The sequence below is a fragment of the Colobus angolensis genome, unplaced genomic scaffold, assembly GCF_000951035.1.
Source record: "Colobus angolensis palliatus isolate OR3802 unplaced genomic scaffold, Cang.pa_1.0 Scaffold616, whole genome shotgun sequence".
In the NCBI taxonomy this organism is placed as follows: Eukaryota; Metazoa; Chordata; class Mammalia; order Primates; family Cercopithecidae; genus Colobus; species Colobus angolensis.
This window is the reverse complement of record NW_012119777.1, coordinates 404,883-416,385: the sequence shown is the minus strand read 5'-3', so window position 1 is coordinate 416,385 and position 11,503 is coordinate 404,883.

Sequence of the window (11,503 nt, the reverse complement as noted above, 5' to 3'; positions counted from 1 at the left end):
AACATATGACATGGTCCATCTGTTTAACTGTAGTCATCTATTTGCGAAGTTTTTTATCAAGATTTGTAGCATTTGATTGTACCATGACTTCAATCGTCTCTTGCAAGATAATGTATTTGTTTTGTTGGCTTTAATATGTTCCCTTTTCTTCAGAAAATGTGAGACAGCTTAAAATAAAATTAACTGTAAGAAATTGGTAGGCCAGGCGCGGTGGCTCACGCCTGTAATCTAGCACTTTGGGAGGCCAAGGCGGGCGGATCAGGAGGTCAGGAGATCGAGACTAACACGGTGAAACCCCGTCTCTACTAAAAATACAAAAAAATTGGCCGGGCGTGGTGGCAGGTGCTTGTAGTCCCAGCTACTCCGGAGGCTGAGGCAGAAGAACGGCGTGAACCCAGGAGGCGGAGCTTGCAGTGAGCCGAGATGGCGCCACTACTCTCCAGCCTGGATGACAGAGCGAGACTCCGTCCCAAAAAATAAATAAATAAATTGGTAAACACTGAATGAAAGAAGGAAACCAAGCAGAAAAGTAAAAGGGGGTTCCAAAAAATTTATATTTAAAAAACATTATTTTTTATTTATTTTTAATTGGCAAATAATAAGTGCAAATATTAATGGGATACAATAATAATATATTATAAATGTATAATATTTTTATATTATGGGATGCAATGTGATGTTTGATCTATGTGTAAATTGTAGAGAGAGTCTATCAAGCTAATTAGCATATGAATCACCTTCCAACTTTTTTTGTGGTGAGAACACAAAATATTTACTTTTTAGCAATTTTTAAACACATAATACATTATTAACTGTGTTCACTATGCAGTATGAGAGATCATTAAAACCTATTCCTCTAGTCTAACTGAAGATCAACTTCTTTCCCTTCTCATCCCTCCCATACACTCTCAATCAGCTTATGGAATCATCTTTCTATTATCTATTCTTATGAAACCAATTTTTAAAAAATTCATCCTTAAATACATTAAAACGAACAGTTAAAAGTATGAGGATAAATAACTAAAATATTACACATATTTTAAGTTATCTTCTGAAAATTCTAGAATTCTACTTCAATACCCTTATTTTTATGATAAAGGAAATTGTAAAGACTTTGCAAGAAATCGAGTACCTATACCTAGGCTGCTAGACTCCAGGTCGAATTTTTCTCCAAGGGGTTACTATGGCTTCAGGGAAGCTATCTATAATCACCATCTCCAGAACTTCTCTCACTTTTGCATCACCACGTAGTGGAATAAGAATAGTTTTGGCAGCAATAAAAAAGTAATGCCATATCAAATTAGTAAAGCCTTCATAAAAATTATGAATATTACAGAGTTACACTTACATTAGAACTAAAATTTATTTATTGAAATTCACATTACCATAATTATTTATGCCTGATTAAATGTTAATACTAAAATTTTGAATTGATATACTGGTATTAATTTCCAGTCCTATCTTTCTGTTCAAGAAAAGAATGTGAGGAGAAGTAAATTAGTGCCTCAAATTTGCCTACTTCATCCCCAACAGAGGAGACCATGACTGTATTAATAATGGAGCCTGGGCCCAGACAACTGGTTACAAGAAGGTCATTCTGACTTCAGAACATAGGAGAGGTGGATACTGTACACCACAGAGTCCAGGATGACTAGCAGTGAAGGATTCAAATGCCTGCCCAAATCTCCTATACAACCAGAGAGACCCAAGTCTCCAAAGAAAAGAAGGGATGATGAAATGGCCTCTGCATGACATGACTTGCCTATGAGCCTTCCCACTGCCACAAGAATGGGGGTCTTAGTGCAGTACCTTGTGTGAAGAGTAATGCTGGCCTTGATCTTAACACGGCAAGTTTGTTTAGGGAAAAATTCAACCCACCGATTGAAACTCTAACCTCACCAAATGAGGGATGGCTGGAGATGCAACCACAAAGATACTGTACCTTAGGAGTGGAATTTTTTTTTGTTATAGAAACTCATCAGGATATTATTGCTAAGATGTGCTGTTACTGGGAAAAAAGCTGGTGGAATACAAAAGAGTAGACATTCCCGCAGGGATTATTTGAGGCAATCAGTGACTAACATGACCACTTTGCTTTCTCTATGCAGGTCTCATCTATTGTGATAAATACAGTGCCAGGAGGTTGCCTTTGCTGTGGCTTTCCACCCTAGATTTTTAAATTGTGTAACAAAGTCACCTTTTATTTATGTAAATAAAATGTCAGTGTTTATTGGTTATTGTTATATTGTGAAATTGCAGTAAATCTAAAATTGTAATTTCTTAGATTCCTAGAATTTCTAAATCTGTAGATTTTTAGAATTCTCCAGAGGTGACAAAGGTTTATTATCTAAGCTACCAGAGCTATGTACTTTTGGAAATAAGAGTGTCTCCATCTCCATGGCCTTACAAATCAGGTGTGACCCAGGCATGTCTCTCAGACTGGAAATGGTAACTAACCAGAAGGAACCGTTGTCCTAGAATGGGGCAAGTGTATAATACCCAGAGGGACCACTGGTGCCATAGCACATAATATATTCACTCAATCCTTCATAGCCATTTTATTGTTTTTTTTTTCTGTTTTATTTATTTATTTATGTTTTAGAGATCATAGTGTGTGCAACACCTATGTCCAGGTTCCATGGTAAAAGTCAGCGTGGAGAAATCAGTAGCTATTAGATCATAAAAAGGTGAGGCATAATCATATCTGTCTTTGGGAAGCTGACTGTGGCTACAGGTAAATAAAAAAGTCATAATTTTAGTTTTATTATTAATATCACCATGATCATCATGATAAAAAGTTAATAATTTACTGGGAACTTACTTGGTTTGTCATTTTTCTAAGGAATTTATGTTAATTTACTCATTATAAGAAATGTATAAAATAGATTTCATTATAGCTCTTAATTTATTGTTTGGGAATGTAAGGCATAGAGAGATAACTTATCCTCAAAACAAAGCTATTAACTTATGGACCTGAGAGTAGAACCCAGGCTGTCTCATGCCAGAACCTATTATCCCATGTTGCAAGGCACAAATAGGAAAACAGAGAGAACTAGTTAGAAGTTATTGCAGGGTATGAAATAATAGTGGTTAGAAATTTGAGTAGTTTAGTTTCTAAGTTTAGTTTTTATTTTAATATTTTAAGTATAGCAAGCATATATAAAAGTACACAAACTATACATGCACAGCCGAATTAACTTTTGGAAGGTGAACACACCCATGTAACAACTAATAAGATAGGAAATTAAAGAGTAAACAAATGTTCACTCTTTATCATTCCCTTGCCTCCAAAGTTAATAATTATCCTGATATAATTCATTTCTATCATGACTGACTCATGTCCCTTTTTTCAAAAGTGTGTATACATTGAATTATACTGTGTTGCTGATGTCTGACTTTATTGAATACTATGTTTGTGAATTGCATTCATGCTAGTGTATGACTGTAGTTGATTTTTCATTGCTGAATGTCATTCTATTTTATGTATATACCACAGTATATTTATTGACTCCACAGTTGATAGATATTTGAGTCCTTTCTAGCTTTTGGCTATAATATACATTGCTGCTATGAAGATTCTTATAGATTTTTGTATATATATTCTGTAAATCGCTAGGTCATAAAATATGCATGTGTTCAACTTTAACATACACTGCCAACCTGTTTACCTCCCCACTATAATTTAATGTCATTTGGTCAACCTATAATATGATAGATGTTTTCTCTTATAGCAGTATGCATGTGCCCAGATTTTGAACTTATCCTTTGTATATTTACATTTAGTTCTGTATTATTACATTTAATTCTTGGACCTGTGAAGAGAGTTATTATTATTCTAATTTGTAGTTGAAGAAATTGCACTCCAGTAAGTTTAAATTGCTCCTGGTTACATCCCAGAAAAACAATAATAAATGAAAATACTTTTTGCCCCTACTTGACTAGGAATTATATAAGGAGAACAGTTACTCTTCTAGTGGGAAGCCAGCTGGCCTCAATAGAAACAGAATGAGAGAAATGCAAGACATCTAATAATCCAACAGTCCCACACCTCACTAAATGTACTTTTTCCTTTTCCCCATGGAGTCAAGGCTATCTAAAGTTGCCTTAAGTGCACAAACTAATATGGTAGAGAAATATAAAGCCTAATCCTGCCATCCAGAAAGAGGAAGTGGATGAGGAAAAGGGAAGGGAAAAAGGAGCAGAATCTGCCAAGCCTGACCTAATGCCCTCTGTTTCTCCCACTTGCTCTTCAGGATGGCTTAGCAGCTCCCAGCTCAGGGTCTATCAGAAGCTGAGAAGGTCGGGTCTCTGATGCATTTTATTCCTTCACTAACACAGCAAATCCAGCTTTACTTCTACCTTCTCCTCTATGCACTCTCTTGGGGCACTTCCTAATCTCGTTAGTACCTTCTGAATTAGTTTTGAAGATAGGACTTGAGTTCCTCTCAGGATCAGAAAATAATAATAACAATTCATATTGTCTGGGCCAAACACAGTGGCTCACGCCTGTAATCCCCCCCGAGGCTGGAGAGGGAACCACTGGAGCTCAGGAGTTGGAGACCAGCTTGGGCAACACGGAGAAACCCCGTCTCTACAAAAAATTTTTAAAAAGTAGCTGAATATGATGGTACCTGCCTGTAGTCCCAGCTGCTTGGGAGACTGAGGTGGAAGGATATCTTGAGCCAAGGAGGGGGAGATTGCAGTGAGCAAAGTTTACACCACTGCAGTCCAGCCTGGGAAACACAGCAAGATCCTGTCTCAAAAAAAAAAAAAAAAAAAAAGAGAGAGAGAGAGAAAGAAATTAACAATTCAGATTGTTGGAAGCAACTGAACGTCTTTAACAAATGGGAGCCATAGGACTAAATTGTTCACATTATTTTGAGGGCAAAAATTACATTGTCATTATTTTTTACCTCCAACATATGTACAGTTTTTATATTTAATATATAGGAACACAATAAATGCTTGTTGCATAAAATCAAATCACAAAGAAGGGCAGAGAATCATTAAATTACTTTCATAATGCACATAAATCAACATTTTGATAGACTTAAAAATGAGGATTATAACTCTATAAAAAGACGTGTGAATAATAGGTGGAAAGAGGAGCAAGGAAGAATAAAACTGGAGGAAAGAACCGCTAAAGACTCATGATGGTTTGTTACATAGCTAAACACGTGTCATGGGTTTGTCATACAGATTATTTTATCTCCCAGTACTCAATAGTTACTTTTTCTGCTCTTCTCCCCCTTCCCACCCTCCAAACTCAAGTAGGCTGCAGTGTCTTTTGTTCCCATTGTGTGTGCATGTGCTCTCATCATTTAGCTCCTACTTACAAGTGATAATATGTAGTATTTGGTTTTCTGTTCTTACATTAGTTTGTTAAGGATAATGGTGTCCGGCTCCATCCATGTTCCTGCAAAGGAAAATCCTCTTTTTTTTATGGCCACATAGTATTCCACAGTGTATAGGTACATTTTCTTTATTAGTATACAACTGATGGACCTTCAGGTTGATTCTGTGTCTTTGCTATTGTGATTATGCTGCAATGGGCACATGTGTGCATGTGTCTCTGTGATAGAATGATTTATATTCCTTTAGGTATATATCCAGTAATAGGATTGTTGGGTTAAATGGTATTTCTGTTTTTAGGTCTTTAGGGAATTGCCACATTGCTTTCCACAATGGTTGAAGTAATCTGTATTCCTACCAATGGTATATAAGCATTCCCTTTTCTCCACAACCTTACCAGCATCTGTTATTTTTTGACTTTTTAACTACAGATATTTTAAGTGATGTGAGATGGTATCTCATTGTGGTTTTGATTGGCATTTCTCTAATGATCAGTGACATTGAGCTTTTGTCATATGCTTGGTGGGCATATGTATGTCTTCTTTTGAAAGGTGTCTGTTCATGTCCTTTACCCAGTTTTTTGTGGCATTGTTTGTTTGGTTCTTGTAGATTCATTTAAGTTCCTTACAGATTCTGAATATTAGACCTTTGTTGGATGCATAGTTTGCAAAAATTTTCTCCCATTCTATAGGTTGTTTGTTTACTCTGTTGATAGTTTCTTTTGCTGCGCAGAAACTTTTTAGTTCAATTAGATCCTATTTGTCAATTTTTGCTTTTGCTGCAATGGCTCTTGGCATCTTTGTCACAAAATCTTTGCCCCTGCTTATGTCCTGAATGGTATTGTCTATGTCGTCTTCCAGCATTTTTATAGTTTGGGTTTGCATTTAAGTGTTTAATCCATCTTGAGTTTATTTTTGTATATGATATAGAAAGGGGTCCGGTTTCAATCTTCTACATATGGTTAGCCAGTTATCCCAATGCCACTTGTTGAATAGGGTGTATTTTCCCCATTGCTTGTTTTTATCAGCTTTGTCAAAAATCAGATGGTTATAGGTGTGGGATCTTATTTTTGGGCTCTCTATCGTGTTCCATTTGTCTATGTGTCTTTTCTCTACCAGTACCACACTGTTTTGGTTACTATAGCCCTGTGGCATGGTTTGTAGTTGGGCAATGTAATACCTCCAGCTTTGTTCATTTTTATTAGGATTTCCTAGGCTATTTGGGCTTTTGTGTTGTTGTTGTTGTTCCATATGAACTTTAAAAGAGATTTTTCTAGTTCTGTGAAGAGTGTCATTGGTAGTTTGATAGGAATAGCATTGAAAGTGTAAATTGCTCTAGGCAGTATGGCCATTTTAACAATATTGATTCTTTTTATCCATGAACATGGAAAGTTTTTCCATTTGTTTCTATCAGCTCTGATTTCTTTGAGCAGTGTTTTGTAATTCTCATTGTAGAGATCTTTAAACTCCTTGGTTAGATGTAACCTCAGGTATTTTATTCTTTTTGTGGCAATGCTAAGTGGGATTGACTTACTGATTTGGCTCTCAGCTTAGCTGTTGTTGATGTATGGGAATGCTAGCGATTTTTGTACATTGATTTTATATCCTGAAACTTTGCTGAAGTTATCAGCTGAAGGAGCTTTTGGGCCTTGACTATGGTGTTTTCTAGATATAGAAAACAGGGATACTTTGACTTTCTGTCTTCCTATTTGGATGCCCCTTATTTCCTTCTCTCGCCTGATTGCTCTGGCCAGGAATGCCAATACCATACTGAATAGGAGTGGTGAGAGAGGGCATCCTTGTCTTGTGCCAGTTTTCAAGAATGCTTCCAGGTTTTGCCCATTCTGTATGATGTTGGCTGTGGGTTGGTCACAGATGGCTCATATTACTTTAAGGTTGTGTCCGTAAATAGCTAGTTTGTTGAGAGGTTTTAACATGAAGTGATGTTGAATTTTATCAAAATCTTTTTTTTTGCACATATTGAAATGATCATGTGGTTTCTGTTTGTAGTGCTGTATACATGATGAATCACATTTATCGATTTGTGTATGCTAAACTAACATTGCTTCTCAGGGATAAAGCCTACATGATTGAGGTGGATTAGCTTTGTGATGTGTTGTTGGATTTGGTTTGCTAGTATTTTATTGAAAATTTTTGCGTCAATGTTCAAGGATATTGGCCTGAAGTTTTCTTTTGTTGTTGTTGTTGTGTGCCTACCAGGTTTTGGTATCAGGATGATGCTGGCCTCATAAAATGAGCTGGGATTGAATCCCTCCTCCTCAATTTTTTGGAGTAGCTTCAGTAGGAATTTTTCCAACTCTTCTTTGTGCATCTGATAGAATTTTGTTGTGAATCATATGGTCCAGGGCTTTTTCTTGTTTGATAGGCTATTTATTACTGAATCATTTTTAGAGCTCATCATTGATCTCTTCAGGAAATCGATTTCTTCCTGGTTCAGTCTTGGGAGGGCATAAAACAGTCCTCAGCAAATGCAAAAAAAAAAAAAAAAAAAAGAGTCATATCAATCACTGTCAAACCAGAGAGGAATAGACATAGATTTCAAGACTAAAAAAATAGCTGAAAACCATGCAATTACCTGGAAATTAAACAACCTGCTCCTGAATGACTTTTGGGTAAATAATGAAACTAAGACAAAAATAAAGTAGTTATTTGAAACTAACGAGAACAAAGATACAATATACTAGAATCTCTGGGACACAGCTTAGACAGTGTTAAGAGAGAAATTTGTACGCTAAATGCCCACATCAAAAAGTCTTAAAGATCTCAAATTAACAACCTAATATCACAACTAAAAGAGCAAGAGAACCAAGAGCAAACCAACCCCAAATCTAGCAGAAGACAAGAAATAAACAAGATCAGAGCTAACTGAAGGATATTAAAACACAGAATACCATTCAAAAGATTAATGAGTCCAACCGGGCACGGTGACTCACACCTGTCATCCCAGCACTTTGGGAGGCCGAGATGGATCACAAAAGTCAGGAGATCGAGACCATCCTGGCTAATACGGTGAAACCCCGTCTCTACTAAAATACAAAAAAATAGCCCGGCATGGTGGTGGGTGCCTGTTATCCCAGCTACTTGGGAGGCTGAGGGAGGAGAATGGTGTGAACCTGGGAAGCAGAGCTTACAGTGAGTCGAGATCACGCCAGTGCATGCCAGCCTGGGCGACAGAGTGAGACTCTGTCTCAAAAAAAAAAAAAAAAAAAAAGGTTAATGAGTCCAAGAACTGGTTTTGTGAAAAATTTAATAAGGTAGACCACTAGCTAGACTAATAAAGAAGACAAGAGAGAAGATCCAAATAAACAGTTAGAAACGAAAAAGGGGTATTATCACTCACCCCACAGAAATACAAATAATCATCAAAAACTACTGTGAACATCTCTATGCACATGAACTAGAAAATCTAAAAGAAATGGATAACTTCCTGGACTGCTCATTGTCTTAGGCAGAGAAGACTAGCCATACTTTATTTGAGGGCTCTTTGAGTAGAGTCCTACAAATTCCGGTATTTCTCTCAACTCTGTGTCCCTCTTCCCAGAATGCAAAGCCCCTTCTGTGATGCCTCCTTTGCTTCTTTTGGTTGTATCTGTGTTATATCTGAACATATGGCTCCAGAGAATCCCAAGAAGTAGAAAAAGCTAATCCAAAATCCAAGGTCTGAAGAAGACAGATAAGACCTTTGGATGAATATCTTTTCACAAAGTTGAGAAGATGTGAAGAACCCAAGAATCCACTGGAGAAACAGCCCCTAGTCACTGCAAGCAGTCCAGACCTCTGTTGGAGTATATCATCACAGCAGCAAAACTTCTATGTTCTTAATATCTGTGTGGTATTTTTGTTTTTGTTTTTGTTTTTTGTTTTCCTCAGAGACAGAATCTCACTAAGTCACCAACGCTACAGAGCAGGGGTGTCATTATTGCTCATTGCAACCTTGAAATCCTGGGCTCAAGTGATCCTCTTATTTCAGCCTCCTGGGTTACTGGGACTACAGATGCAAGCCATTGTGCCCAGCTTGCCTCTTTATTTTAATTTTAATTGGTCAATTTGTTTTTCAGACCTCTTGTTATCTTTAATCTTTTTTCACCTCTGATTTGACCTCCCAGTTTTCAAATACTTGATTTAATGGGAGACTTTCCCCTAGCTTGTTGATTCCAGAAGTTCAGCTTTATTCTAGGCTTGGCTCCTGTTTAGCATTGCTGCTTTGAGATTGTTCTGGTTCATGAAATATAAGTCTCCGAAATTTTCTACTTATCAATATTGCCATTTATGAAATCCTTATAAACAAATAAGAAAGAAGACTCTCAGAAATATATGGAGAGACTGAGGTTAGAGTTGAGCAAGGCCTGAAATTTTGTCACAACTAATCTAGTTAAAGGAATGTTGATTGACTGAGAAAACACTAAATTTCTGTCTATTTCAAAGAGAAAGACTTGATAATGGCTCTATGGATCTGTAAGATCAGTTTTAATAGAATAACTTTTTTTTTTGGAATGGAGTCTCACACTGTCGCCTGGGCTGGAATGCAGTGTCAGGGTATCAGCTCACTGCAACCTCTGCTTCCCAGCATCAAGTGATTCTCCTACCTCAGCCTCCCAAGTTGCTGGGATTACATGCACCCGCCACCATGCCAGGCTAATTTTTTACATTTTTAGTAGAAACGAGGTTTCACTATGTTGGCCAGGCTAATCTCGAACTCCTCACCTCGTGATCCACCGGTCTAGGCCTCCCAAAGTGCTGGGATTACAGGCGTGAGCCACCGCTCCCAGCCTAGAATAACTTCTTAAATTGCTTTTATTGTTGACTGAATTTATTTCTCTCTTGATAGCTTCTACTTTGGGTTGATAATTAAAAACCACTCATCTCTAAGATTATATACATGTCTTCCCATATTCTTATTCTAGATTTTCATGACTGGATTTTACTTTCACACCTAATTGTGTAATCGACTGTGGTGCATACAGTTAAGCATTTCACTTTACTCTTTCCAAAGAGTGTAGTTGTTCAATTACTATTTGTTTTTTATTTCCAAGCTAAATTTAAAAGCTATATTTTTATGTATCAGATTATTATATTTTAGTGAGATTTAGTTTTTGGATTTCTATTTATTTCACTATCTGACTTACACATGAGTGATATTAATTTTATATGCTTTTAGAATAAAGAAAATGAAACCATTTTTAGATAAACCAAAAGTAACAAGGTATTTCCAGCAGAAAGAGATAATATTAAGGATACTCAGAAAAAAATAGAATAAACTTAGAGGGAAGATTAGAAATGAAGAAAAGCATGTAAAACGTTTTGTAAATAAGTGTAAACATTTCTTCACTATTTAATAATAATAATAAGAAATCTTAGGAATAAAACTATACAAAATATCTGAAATTATATGTATATAATTATAGATTGGGAAGGGAAAAATAAAGATAAAGTGCTAAAATTTATTGTACTGTTTTGGAAAATAGTAAACAGTCAAATGAATATTTGTGTCTGAAAAATCAAGAATGCAATTGTAGTCATCAAGATGCAATTTTTTATTTTGTAGTTTTTTCATTCATGTGATATATATTTTGTCCCTTTTTATTATTCTTCAACTTTATTGTGGTATGATTCACAAATAAAAATTATATATATTTAAGGTGTACAACATGATGTTTTAATATATGTACACCTTGTGAAATGATTACCACAATCAAGTTAATTAACTCATTATCTCACATAGTTACCTTTTTCTTGTGGTAATCACTTTTAAGATCTACTCTCAGTTAGGCCCAGTAGCTCATATCTGTAATCCCAGCACTTTGGGTGGCCAAGGCAGGCAGACCAGCCTGACCAACATGGAGAAACCCCATCTCTACTAAAAATACAAAATTAGCTGGGCTTGATGTCGCATGCCTGTAATCCTAGCTACTCGGGAGGCTGAGGCAGGAGATCTGTTTGAACCCGGGAGGCAGAGGTTGCAGTGAGCCAAGATCTTGCCATTGCACTCCCGCCTGGACAACAAGAGCAAAACTCCATCTCAAAAAAAAAAAAAAATTCTCCTCTCTTTGAAAAATGTAAGAATAGCTCCTAAGCCAAGGTGGGAAGATATCTGCTGAAGAATGGCAACTCCTCACATTTATCTGTCTCTA